The sequence below is a fragment of the Mya arenaria genome, chromosome 17 (genome assembly GCF_026914265.1).
Source record: "Mya arenaria isolate MELC-2E11 chromosome 17, ASM2691426v1".
NCBI classification, from domain to species: domain Eukaryota; kingdom Metazoa; phylum Mollusca; class Bivalvia; order Myida; family Myidae; genus Mya; species Mya arenaria.
The window spans coordinates 15,358,433-15,373,162 of record NC_069138.1 but is presented as its reverse complement, the minus strand read 5'-3'; the positions used below and the strand labels follow the sequence as shown (position 1 = coordinate 15,373,162).

General features: G+C 35.6%; 1 long non-coding RNA gene across 1 annotated transcript; it reads right to left on the bottom strand.

Annotated features, from left to right (window-relative positions):
* Positions 1 to 9,097: 9,097 nt before the first annotated feature.
* LOC128224917 (uncharacterized) lies at positions 9,098 to 10,792 on the bottom strand. The gene is made up of 3 exons (XR_008259572.1): positions 10,684 to 10,792; positions 9,970 to 10,040; positions 9,098 to 9,283 (listed from the first exon to the last, which is right to left on the bottom strand). It is a non-coding gene; the product is annotated as an uncharacterized LOC128224917 (long non-coding RNA).
* Positions 10,793 to 14,730: the final 3,938 nt, after the last annotated feature.

Sequence of the window (14,730 nt, the reverse complement as noted above, 5' to 3'; positions counted from 1 at the left end):
AATATCAGATCACAGTCTTTCATATACAAGTTTGAAAATTTGGTAAAAATTCCTCCAACTAGTCATATAAGGTCACACATAATAGAACAGATTTCAATTGTTTGGAAAATATTTTTTTGCTATTGCTTTAAGCCATAATAATTATATGTGTAAATTTAATTTAATTACTCCTTTGGGCTTTTGAAGAATGACCAAGAAGAACTGTCAATCTGTGAGAGAGCAGCTTTTAGCTCTGGACTACTGGTAATTAAAAAATATGAAATGAAATTGTTATCATGTTTAATTATCTACTTGAATGTTGATATTTTAATACTGTCAATCCTTGTTGGTTAATTGTACAAACATGCAGGTACTTTTGGGCTTAAACCAATAGGATACTTGACTGTTAAATTATTGTCCGAATTTCGAAAATAGCACAACCATTACCTCATCTGCCTTTTTTCATTAGAAGAAGCCGGGAATCAGAGTCAGCTACCCCTGGTACCATACTCTTCTCTGAAAATGACAATAAGATTAAAATTTAAATGTCTGCATTTCATTGGCACAGTAAAAATGTCAGCATTTTTCAATGTTTCTGCATCACCACCACTGGTGGATATCATAGAATTTAGTCTTGAAAGAAATGTGTGCTGGTTTATGCGTTCAAACTCATTTTGTTAAACCAATAGAATGAAGATCTAATTTATTTAGAGAACTATATTAGTGAACAGGCCGAGGCATTCAATTGTGCCATTACATTAAGTTGTTCGATACCAACACTCACGGACATATAAACCATACATCCTTGGTTAAAAGAATGTAAATTTAATTATAAAATTAAAGTTAATGATATGAAATGTATGAGATAAATACACTGAGAAAGAAAGTCTAACCTATTATCGATCTAAGTAAAGTCAGATTCAGACTTATTTGTTATTAAAAAAAATCAAATAGAGTATTTGTTTTCTTATTTTTGCCACTGATCACTGGAGCTTCAAAATTGTTATTTACTATATTAGAATCTGTCAAATGAAAGAAGACTTTACCCCACCCACTAAGAATTAATGACATTTCCAATTAGTTTCTCATTAGGGCTCTTTTAAAACTATTTTTATATTTATTAAAATACAATAAGTATAAAAATAACACTTACACACAAATAAGTGGTAAAAGTTCGCTCCTCATTCTGTCTTTGGACTAACATATCTCTTGGTTGTTTGAACATCTTCTTGGTCGGCCATGATGGACTATTTTCTTACGACCCGTATTATATCCGAGGCCATATCTTGATACTAGCCGAGGAGTTCCGATTGCTTCGACAAATGGCACATAATCAAGAAAAAAAATCCTTCGTTCACTGTGTGAGAGTGCAGCTTTAAAGAATGTACAACAATTATATATTTGGCGTTTCTTGTCTATTCAGTAACATTTATTTAGTTTCTTTACATTATTCAAAACAAATTTTCAGTCGGCAATCATTTCATCGCCAAGGAAAAATATACATCAATATAACAGAAATTGTGTGCTTTTCCTTTGATCATTTAATTACTGTCAATAAACGTAGGTTCTTGGCAGCTTACCTACGAACTCATCGAAGCCACTCAACGTCTGGGAAACAACATTAGCGACAATCTCCGTCATCAGCGTTTGGTCATCGCACCCGTTGATTTGCGTTGCAATTTGAAATCTCTTAAAATACGTCGTCCTGCGCCAACCAGAACATCACATCCTCGTCACATTTCAAGATAAATATTTTTTGCAATCGTGTGAGAGTGCAGCTTTAAACGTTGTAAAAAATTACAGATTTGGCATTTCTTGTCTATTCAGTAACATTTTTTTTAGTTTCTTTAGATGATTCAAACCTTTTGAAAGCACCATCAATATCCGTGATCATAAAACGGCCCGAGTATTAGTCGGTTATGCTAGACAAGAAAGGAGTATATCGAAATGACACATTTCAAGATAAATAATTTTTGCAATCGTGTGAGAGTGCAGCTTTAAAGGATGTAAAAAATACATATTTGTCATTTCTTGTCTATTCAGTAACATTTTTTTAGTTTCTTTAGATAGTTCAAACCTTTTGAAAGCACCATCAATGTCCGTCATCGTACACGTCGTCCCCGTTGATTTGTGTTCAATTTCAAATCTCGTAAACTACGACATCCTGCGCCAAAGGGAACGTCATATCCTCATCACTGTAGTAGTGGTTCATGTTATACAAGAAATGTTTATATCGAAATGTTCCACAAATAGCACATATCAAGAAAAAAAAATTCCTTCGTTTACTGTTCGAGAATGCAGCTTTAAAGATTGTACAACAATTATATATTTGGCGTTTCTTGTCTATTCAGTAACATTTATTTAGTTTCTTTAGATTATTCTCGACCATTTTAAAACAATAATTTTAGTCAGTAATCATTTCATCGCCAAGAAAAAGAAAATGACACATTTCAAGATAAATATTTTTTGCAATCGCGTGAGAGTGCAGCTTTAAAGGATGTAAAAAATACATATTTGGCATTTCTTGTCTATTCAGTAGCATTTTTTTTAGTTTCTTTAGATAATTCAAACCTTTTGAAAGCACAATCAATGTCCGTCATCATTAAACGGCCCGAGTTTGTACCTCGTCCCCGTTGATTTGTGTTCAATTTCAAATCTCGTAAACTACGACATCCTGCGCCCAAACGGAACGTCATATCCTCATCACTGTAGTAGTGGTTCATGTTATACAAGAAATGTTTATATCGAAAGGTTCCACAAATGGCACATAATGAAGAAAAGAAAAATTCCTTCGTTCACTGTGTGAGAGTGCAGCTTTAAATACGTACAACAATTATATATTTGGCGTTTCTTTAGGTTCTTGGCAGCTTACCTACGAACTCATCGAAGCCATTCAGCGTCTGGGAAACAAAATAAAAGAGGATCCGCAATGTCCGTCATCAGCGTTTGGTCATCGCACCCATTGATTTGCGTTCCCAATTGAATTCTCGTTAACTACGTCGTCCTGCGCCAATTGGAACATCACATCCTCGTCACTGTATTAGTCGGTTATGCTAGACAAGAAAGGAGTATATCGAAATGACACATTTCAAGATAAATATATTATGCAATAGTGTGAGAGTGCAGCATTTAACGTTGTAAAATATTACAGATTTGGCATTTCTTGTCTATTCAGTAACATTCTTTTAGTTTTTTTAGATAGTTCAAACCTTTTGAAAGCACCATCAATGTCCGTCATCATTAAACGGCATGACTTTGGACGTCGTCCGCGTTGATTTGCGTTCCCATTTGAATTCTGGTTAACTACGTCGTCCTGCGCCAACTGGAACATCACATCCTCTTCACTGTATTAGTCGGTTATGCTAGACAAGAAAGGAGTATATCGAAATGACACATTTCAAGATAAATAATTTTTGCAATCGTGTGAGAGTGCAGCTTTAAAGGATGTAAAAAATACATATTTGGCATTTCTTGTCTATTCAGTAACATTTTTTTTTAGTTTCTTTAGATAGTTCAAACCTTTTGAAAGCACCATCAATGTCCGTGATCATTAAACGGCCCGTGTTTGTACGTCGTCCCCGTTGATTTGTGTTCAATTTCAAATCTCGTAAACTACGACATCCTGCGCCAAACGGAACGTCATATCCTCATCACTGTAGTAGTGGTTCATGTTATACAAGAAATGTTTATATCGAAAGGCACATATCAAGGAAAGAAAAATTCCTATGTTCACTGTGTGAGAGTGCAGCTTTAAAGATTGTACAACAATTATATATGTTGCGTTTCTTGTCTATTCAGTAACATATTTTTTAGTTTCTTTAGATAATTCAAATCGTTTGAAAGCACCATCGATGTCCGTCATCATTTAACGACCCAAGTTTTTAAGTCGTCCCCGTTGATTTGTGTTCAATTTAAATCTCGTAAACTACGACATCCTGCGCCAAACGGAATGTCATATCCTCATCTCTGTAGTAGTGGTTTTTCGTTAACAACGTGGTCCTACGCCAACCGGAACATCACATCCTCATCACTGTAGTAGTCCGTCATGCTAGACAACAAAGGAGTATAATCGAAATGGCACATTTCAAGATAAATATTTTTTGCAATGGTGTGAGAGTGCAGTTTTAAACGTTGTAAAATGTTACAGATTTGGCATTTCTTGTCTATTCAGTAACATTTGTTTTTTTAGTTTCTTTAGATAATTCAAACCTATTGAAAGCTCCATCATCATAAAACGGCCCGAGTTTGTACGTCGTCCCCGTTGATTTGTGTTCAATTTCAAATCTCGTAAACTACAACTTCCTGCAACGGAACGTCATATCCTCATCACTGTAGTAGTGATTCATGTTATACAAGAAATGTTTATATCGAAAGGTTCCACAAATGGCACATAATCAGGAAAGAAATATTCCTTCGTTAACTGTGTGAGAGTGCAGCTTTAAAGATTGTACAACAATTATATATTTGGCGTTTCTTGTCTATTCAGTAACATTTATTTAGTTTCTTTAGATTATTCTCGACCTTTTTAAAAGAATAATTTTAGTCAGCAATCATTTAATCGCCAAGAAAAAGATTTACATCAATATAAAATGTGTGCTTTGCTTTGACCATCTAAATACTGTCAATAAACGTAGGTTCTTGGCAGCTTACCTACGAACTCATCGAAGCCATTAAGCGTCTGGGAAAGAAAATAAAAGAGGATCCGCAATGTCCGTCATCAGCGTTTGGTCATCGAACCCATTGATTTGCGTTCCCATTTGAATTCTCGTTTACTACGTCGTCCTGCGCCAACTGGAACATCACATCCTCGTCACTGTAGTAGTCGGTTATGCTAGACAAGAAAGGAGTATATCGAAATGACACATTTCAAGATAAATAATTTTTGCAATCGTGTGAGAGTGCAGCTTTAAAGGATGTAACAAATACATATTTGGCATTTCTTGTCTATTCAGTAACATTCTTTTAGTTTCTTTAGATAGTTCAAACCTTTTGAAAGCACCATCAATGTCCGTCATCATTAAACTGCCCGAGTTTGTACGTCGTCCCTGTTGATTTGTGTTTAATTTCAAATCTCGTAAACTACGACATCCTGCGCCAAACGGAACGTCATATCCTCATCACTGTAGTAGTGGTTCATGTTATAGAAGAAAGGTTTCACAAATGGCACATACTCAAGAAAAGAAAAATTCCTTCGTTCACTGTGTGAGAGTGCAGCTTTAAAGACTGTACAACAATTATATATTTGGCGTTTCTTTAGGTTCTTGGCAGCTTACCTACGAACTCATCGAAGCCATTCAGCGTCTGGGAAACAAAATAAAAGAGGATCCGCAATGTCTGTCATCAGCGTTTGGTCATCGCACCCATTGATTTGAGTTCCAAATTGAATTCTCGTTAACTACTTCGTCCTGCGCCAACTGGAACATCACATCCTCGTCACTGTATTAGTCGGTTATGCTAGACAAGAAAGGAGTATATCGAAATGACACATTTCAAGATGAATATTTTTGCAATCGTGTGAGAGTGCAGCTTTAAAGGATGTAAAAATACATATTTGGCATTTCTTGTCTATTCAGTAACATTCTTTTAGTTTTTTTAGATAGTTCAAACCTTTTGAAAGCACCATCAATGTCCGTCATCATTAAACTGCCCGAGTTTGTACGTCGTCCCCGTTGATTTGTGTTCAATTTCAAATCTCGTAATCTACGACATTCTGCGCCAAACGGAACGTCATATCCTCATCTCTGTAGTAGTGTTTTTTCGTTAACTACGTCGTCCTACGCCAACCGGAACATCACATCCTCGTCACTGTAGTAGTCGGTCATGCTAGACAACAAAGGAGCATAATCGAAATGACACATATTCAAAACCTTATCAAAACAATTTTTCTGTCGGCAATCATTTCATCGCCAAGGAAAGATTTACTTCAATATAACAGAAATTGTGTGCTTTTCTTTTGATAATTTAATTACTGTCAATAAACATAGGTTCTTGGCAGCTTACCTACGAACTCATCGAAGCCACTCAGCGTCTGGGAAACAACATTAGCGACAATGTCCGTCATCAGCGTTTGGTCATCGCACCCGTTGATTTGCGTTGCTATTTGAAATCTCGTAAAATACGTCGTCCTGCGCCAACCGGAACATCACATCCTCGTCACTGTAGTAGTCGGTCATGCTAGACAACAAAGGAGTATAATCAAAAAGGCACATTTCAAGATCAATAATTTTTGCAATCATGTGAGCGTGCAGCTTTAAACGTTGTAAATTGTTACGGATTTGGCATTTCTTGTCTATTAAGTAACATTCTTTTAGTTTCTTTAGATAGTTCAAACCTTTTGAAAGCACCATCATCATAAAACGGCCCGAGTTTGTACGTCGTCCCCGTTGATTTGTGTTCAATTTCAAATCTCGTAAACTACGACATCCTGCGCCAAACGGAACGTCATATCCTCATCACTGTAGTAGTGGTTCATGTTATACAAGAAACGTTTATAACGAAAGCTTCCACAAATGGCACATAATCAAGAAAAAAAATTCCTTCGTTCACTGTGTGAGAGTGCAGCTTTAAAGAATGTACAACAATTATATATTTGGCGTGCGGCTGCCGGCGATTAACACCGTTTTCAATCCGCGTAAAGAAGGCCCATTGTAACAACAAGAAATGGATTGTGTTAAATTAAATGTGCTTGTTTAAGAGAAAATATTTATTGTAACCTCAAAGAATGTTCGTTTTATGAATATTTAGATGTTTCCTTATAGTTGAAGCACTCTATTTCCTCTAGAAAAATCGTGAGCACACAGAAAATGTACTTGACAGTCATTGAAATGATCATACGGTTCATGGCATGCATGAATCATTACATCGGATTAAATGCATGCATGGACTAAATGTCAACATTTTCTCAACAGTTATAGGACCCTATGAAATGTAAGTTTTAAGTCATACTTTGCCGTGTTATTTTTCACACCATGCCTTGCCATTAAACACATTACTATTCTGTAAAATCATTGATTGCCTTGTGCAGAGTTTTGTGGTTGTGGTAGGATGGTGTGAGCTTGGCACCCAGTCAGCTTTACCAGCTGAAATCTATGCATGCCTTTACTTCAGCATTGTTGGGTTTGGGCTGCAGATTTTTTTTGTGTAAACAGTTCTGTGTTGGGTGGGGCGGTGACTATCCACGCAGTAAGCTCAATTGTTAGAGTACCAGTACAACGTTCATGTGGATATGCACCAGACAATTGTAACCACGCCCCCCCCCCCCGGTCTGGGAATAGTGGGGACTTTGACTTTCAGTACAGCCAACCCCGGCTAAAATCCCCACCTGCGCGGACGATCCAATGGCAAAATCCCTGCCAAATGCCCCCACACCCAGGGACTCTAGGTAAGGTCCATTCCCCTCTATATTTTAAGCGAAGATAAAACCACCGCATTCACCAGCACTGCAGGGCCACCTGATAGGTAAAAACACGGCCCATTTCCCGGGTTAACCCCAGTATTCCCCCGGACCTGGGGTGGGGGGGGGGGTTACAATTGACTGGTGCACTAAGTTGACAGAACTTGTCTTAAAATTGTATTTGTTCAAGGCAGATCATGCTTCACTTTACCTCCTAGGCTGTGGATAAAACCCACTCATTAGAAGTTTCCTTACACATTATATTTGTCTTAATCTATAATTATTAGTCTCAATATCTTTGAGTAAATTGTCATTTTTTATTAAAAACAACAACACCAAAAGAGTAACTGATAAGATACTCAACTGATTTTTTTTTTTAAATAAAAGCCTTAAACAAATATTTAGCCAGGTTACTAAGCTTTTCAGCAATGTATACCAGACTTTTTTCAATAATACTTAATCTATTTTGAATAATTAGCCTTTAGATCACTCTTCACCAAATGACTCTTTTATGTCCAACTCCATAAATGCAAACAAGAATAATTACAGTTTGGATCAACATGTCTCTTAATTTTATTTTTGATATTAGTCAAGTAATAACAGAGCCATCTGTATGCAATCCAATGTAAAATTAATGATAAATTAGGTTTTGCTCCCATTTTTACTTTCATTTCTGTGCCAAGCCCTTTTAAGTGCATTGAGTCTTTTGGGAGACTTCACAATATTTCTGGCGTTTAATCCCATGTATGGCTTTAAGTTGCTATACAAATTTAAGTCTTCATAACAAAAAAATACTGTATGTCTCCACTTTAACCATAAACACACAATGAGAGGACTATTTAAAGCATTACCATGTGTCAGAATTATACATCTTTCTTTGCATTTTATTTGTCTAAATGTATTACCGTCTCTTTAGCAATATCCTTGTGCCTCTTTGAGTACTTGGCTTGACAGTTGGTTTTAATTACATTGTTTTGAATGTTTTATTTGTACACAACAATGATGATGATGATGATGATGACACTATGCTATGCCAAAACCTCAACACATTTTCTTCAAACAAAAAAGGACAGTCATTCAGAATAACTTTTATTACATCATTTGAGAAAATAAACTCATACAATCAACGAAATAAACATGCATCTGTAAAATCACAAGTCATGTTACGTGTTCGTTAAATTTAACTTAATAAAGAAAATAAATTGTGGTTGCAGTAAGCAATGCGCATCACTTCTAATAAACATTCCAACAGACTGAAAAATAAATCAACACAAATGGAAAAACTGTTTGCAAGTCAGCTAGTATCTTATTTTATGCCTTATCCGATTGCTATGGAAGCTTACAAGATCACTCTTAAGTCTGTTGCCTAAGTAGAAACAAGTATGGACATCCTTTTCCTGAGGTCAAGAGAAAGTATCTTGGAGGTCTTGAACTCACAACCTTGAATTTGAGGCTTATCCTCTAGACCACTTTCACCTTTTCACAAGAGCCCAGTTTACAATATGGCATTTGCAAGGATGTGCCCTATTAACGGAATTTCTGAAGACTTAAAAATTGAACTGAACAAAATAGTTTATTTGGTCTGCCGATGCCATCTGTTTCTGTTTTTGTAGTTATCTTCCCTCGGAAAACCACTTTAAGCGTAGATATATCCTTTACCATATTACCCTTTTAAGATATATGTTCGGATTTATTTAATAATCACGGACCAACAGATGTCTTTTATCTTCAACTTCACATCAGTATGTAAGTCATCAAATATTCGAGATGACAAGATGTTCCACTGAATGCTTTGTTTCCATCTTGCACTCATTTTTCAAGGTAGGCGTTGCAGTTGTGTTAGATGATTTCCATGCATTGCAGGTCAATCCTCATACAATGGCATTTTTGATTACATTCGGATTCCAGTGCCTGAAATAGAAAACAGAAAATACAACAATAATAGGAATTATATTTTCAGATCAATTATTTTAAAAGCCGGTACAACAACAGAAAAGTATTCACAAAACATTAAGTGCAACACCAATTTAAAGCTGCATCCTCACAGTTTTACTGTTCTGACACCTTTTTTATGTTTACCTTTAAACGAGCCAATTGGCAATTATTGTGCAAATGTATGGAAACCAGTGATATTAGACTGCTGACATAATATCAGATCACATTCTTTCATATACAAGTTTGAAAATTTGGTAAAAATTCCTCCAACTAGTCATATAAGGTCACACATAATTGAACAGATTTCAATTGTTTGGAAAATATTTTTTTGCTATTGCTTTAAGCCATATAATGAATTATATGTGTAAATTTAATTTAATTACTCCTTTGGGCTTTTGAAGAATGACCAAGAAGAACTGTCAATCTGTGAGAGAGCAGCTTTTAGCTCTGGACTACTGGTAAATTAAAAAATATGAAATGAAATTGTTATCATGTTTTAATTTATCTACAAATTGTAGATAAATTGTAACAATGTTGATATTTTAATACTGTCAATCCTTGTTGGTTAATTGTACAAACATGCAGGTACTTTTGGGCTTAAACCAATAGGATACTTGACTGTTAAATTATTGTCCGAATTTCGAAAATAGCACAACCATTACCTCATCTGCCTTTTTTCATTAGAAGAAGCCGGGAATCAGAGTCAGCTGTACCCCTGGTACCATACTCTTCTCTGAAAATGACAATAAGATTAAAATTTAAATGTCTGCATTTCATTGGCACAGTAAAAATGTCAGCATTTTTCAATGTTTCTGCATCACTACCACTGGTGGATATCATAGAATTTAGTCTTGAAAGAAATGTGTGCTGGTTTATGCATTCAAACTCATTTTGTTAAACCAATGGAATGAAGATCTAATTTATTTAGAGAACTATATTAGTGAGCAGGCCGAGGCATTCAATTGTGCCATTACATTAAGTTGTTCGATACCAACACTCATGGACATTTAAACCATACATCCTTGGTTAAAAGAATGTAAACTTTAATTATAATAATTAAAATTAATGATATGAAATGTATGAGATAAATACACTGAGAAAGAAAGTCGAACCAATTATCGATCTAAGTAAAGTCAGATTCAGACTTATTTGTTATTAAAACAAAATCAAATAGAGTATTTGTTTTCTTATTTTTTGCCACTGATCACTGGAGCTTCAAAATTGTTATTTACTATATTAGAATCTGTCAAATGAAAGAAGACTTTACCCCACCCACTAAGAATTAATGACATTTCCAATTAGTTTCTCATTAGGGCTCTTTTAAAACTATTTTTATATTCTATTAAAATACAATAAGTATAAAAAATAACACTTACACACAAATAAGTGGTAAAAGTTCGCTCCTCATTCTGTCTTTGGACTAACATATCTCTTGGTTGTTTGAACATCTTCTTGGTCGGCCATGATGGACTATTTTCTTACGACCCGTATTATATCCGAGGCCATATCTTGATACTAGCCGAGGAGTTCCGATTGCTTCGACAAATGGCACATAATCAAGAAAAAAAATCCTTCGTTCACTGTGTGAGAGTGCAGCTTTAAAGAATGTACAACAATTATATATTTGGCGTTTCTTGTCTATTCAGTAACATTTATTTAGTTTCTTTACATTATTCAAAACAAATTTTCAGTCGGCAATCATTTCATCGCCAAGGAAAAATATACATCAATATAACAGAAATTGTGTGCTTTTCCTTTGATCATTTAATTACTGTCAATAAACGTAGGTTCTTGGCAGCTTACCTACGAACTCATCGAAGCCACTCAACGTCTGGGAAACAACATTAGCGACAATCTCCGTCATCAGCGTTTGGTCATCGCACCCGTTGATTTGCGTTGCAATTTGAAATCTCTTAAAATACGTCGTCCTGCGCCAACCAGAACATCACATCCTCGTCACATTTCAAGATAAATATTTTTTGCAATCGTGTGAGAGTGCAGCTTTAAACGTTGTAAAAAAATTACAGATTTGGCATTTCTTGTCTATTCAGTAACATTTTTTTTAGTTTCTTTAGATGATTCAAACCTTTTGAAAGCACCATCAATATCCGTGATCATAAAACGGCCCGAGTATTAGTCGGTTATGCTAGACAAGAAAGGAGTATATCGAAATGACACATTTCAAGATAAATAATTTTTGCAATCGTGTGAGAGTGCAGCTTTAAAGGATGTAAAAAATACATATTTGTCATTTCTTGTCTATTCAGTAACATTTTTTTAGTTTCTTTAGATAGTTCAAACCTTTTGAAAGCACCATCAATGTCCGTCATCGTACACGTCGTCCCCGTTGATTTGTGTTCAATTTCAAATCTCGTAAACTACGACATCCTGCGCCAAAGGGAACGTCATATCCTCATCACTGTAGTAGTGGTTCATGTTATACAAGAAATGTTTATATCGAAATGTTCCACAAATAGCACATATCAAGAAAAAAAAATTCCTTCGTTTACTGTTCGAGAATGCAGCTTTAAAGATTGTACAACAATTATATATTTGGCGTTTCTTGTCTATTCAGTAACATTTATTTAGTTTCTTTAGATTATTCTCGACCATTTTAAAACAATAATTTTAGTCAGTAATCATTTCATCGCCAAGAAAAAGAAAATGACACATTTCAAGATAAATATTTTTTGCAATCGCGTGAGAGTGCAGCTTTAAAGGATGTAAAAAATACATATTTGGCATTTCTTGTCTATTCAGTAGCATTTTTTTTAGTTTCTTTAGATAATTCAAACCTTTTGAAAGCACAATCAATGTCCGTCATCATTAAACGGCCCGAGTTTGTACCTCGTCCCCGTTGATTTGTGTTCAATTTCAAATCTCGTAAACTACGACATCCTGCGCCAAACGGAACGTCATATCCTCATCACTGTAGTAGTGGTTCATGTTATACAAGAAATGTTTATATCGAAAGGTTCCACAAATGGCACATAATGAAGAAAAGAAAAATTCCTTCGTTCACTGTGTGAGAGTGCAGCTTTAAATACTGTACAACAATTATATATTTGGCGTTTCTTTAGGTTCTTGGCAGCTTACCTACGAACTCATCGAAGCCATTCAGCGTCTGGGAAACAAAATAAAAGAGGATCCGCAATGTCCGTCATCAGCGTTTGGTCATCGCACCCATTGATTTGCGTTCCCAATTGAATTCTCGTTAACTACGTCGTCCTGCGCCAATTGGAACATCACATCCTCGTCACTGTATTAGTCGGTTATGCTAGACAAGAAAGGAGTATATCGAAATGACACATTTCAAGATAAATATATTATGCAATAGTGTGAGAGTGCAGCATTTAACGTTGTAAAATATTACAGATTTGGCATTTCTTGTCTATTCAGTAACATTCTTTTAGTTTTTTTAGATAGTTCAAACCTTTTGAAAGCACCATCAATGTCCGTCATCATTAAACGGCATGACTTTGGACGTCGTCCGCGTTGATTTGCGTTCCCATTTGAATTCTGGTTAACTACGTCGTCCTGCGCCAACTGGAACATCACATCCTCTTCACTGTATTAGTCGGTTATGCTAGACAAGAAAGGAGTATATCGAAATGACACATTTCAAGATAAATAATTTTTGCAATCGTGTGAGAGTGCAGCTTTAAAGGATGTAAAAAATACATATTTGGCATTTCTTGTCTATTCAGTAACATTTTTTTTTAGTTTCTTTAGATAGTTCAAACCTTTTGAAAGCACCATCAATGTCCGTGATCATTAAACGGCCCGTGTTTGTACGTCGTCCCCGTTGATTTGTGTTCAATTTCAAATCTCGTAAACTACGACATCCTGCGCCAAACGGAACGTCATATCCTCATCACTGTAGTAGTGGTTCATGTTATACAAGAAATGTTTATATCGAAAGGCACATATCAAGGAAAGAAAAATTCCTATGTTCACTGTGTGAGAGTGCAGCTTTAAAGATTGTACAACAATTATATATGTTGCGTTTCTTGTCTATTCAGTAACATATTTTTTAGTTTCTTTAGATAATTCAAATCGTTTGAAAGCACCATCGATGTCCGTCATCATTTAACGACCCAAGTTTTTAAGTCGTCCCCGTTGATTTGTGTTCAATTTAAATCTCGTAAACTACGACATCCTGCGCCAAACGGAATGTCATATCCTCATCTCTGTAGTAGTGGTTTTTCGTTAACAACGTGGTCCTACGCCAACCGGAACATCACATCCTCATCACTGTAGTAGTCCGTCATGCTAGACAACAAAGGAGTATAATCGAAATGGCACATTTCAAGATAAATATTTTTTGCAATGGTGTGAGAGTGCAGTTTTAAACGTTGTAAAATGTTACAGATTTGGCATTTCTTGTCTATTCAGTAACATTTGTTTTTTTAGTTTCTTTAGATAATTCAAACCTATTGAAAGCTCCATCATCATAAAACGGCCCGAGTTTGTACGTCGTCCCCGTTGATTTGTGTTCAATTTCAAATCTCGTAAACTACAACTTCCTGCAACGGAACGTCATATCCTCATCACTGTAGTAGTGATTCATGTTATACAAGAAATGTTTATATCGAAAGGTTCCACAAATGGCACATAATCAGGAAAGAAATATTCCTTCGTTAACTGTGTGAGAGTGCAGCTTTAAAGATTGTACAACAATTATATATTTGGCGTTTCTTGTCTATTCAGTAACATTTATTTAGTTTCTTTAGATTATTCTCGACCTTTTTAAAAGAATAATTTTAGTCAGCAATCATTTAATCGCCAAGAAAAAGATTTACATCAATATAAAATGTGTGCTTTGCTTTGACCATCTAAATACTGTCAATAAACGTAGGTTCTTGGCAGCTTACCTACGAACTCATCGTCTGGGAAAGAAAATAAAAGAGGATCCGCAATGTCCGTCATCAGCGTTTGGTCATCGAACCCATTGATTTGCGTTCCCATTTGAATTCTCGTTTACTACGTCGTCCTGCGCCAACTGGAACATCACATCCTCGTCACTGTAGTAGTCGGTTATGCTAGACAAGAAAGGAGTATATCGAAATGACACATTTCAAGATAAATAATTTTTGCAATCGTGTGAGAGTGCAGCTTTAAAGGATGTAACAAATACATATTTGGCATTTCTTGTCTATTCAGTAACATTCTTTTAGTTTCTTTAGATAGTTCAAACCTTTTGAAAAGCACCATCAATGTCCGTCATCATTAAACTGCCCGAGTTTGTACGTCGTCCCTGTTGATTTGTGTTTAATTTCAAATCTCGTAAACTACGACATCCTACGCCAAACGGAACGTCATATCCTCATCACTGTAGTAGTGGTTCATGTTATAGAAGAAAGGTTTCACAAATGGCACATACTCAAGAAAAGAAAAATTCCTTCGTTCACTGTGTGAGAGTG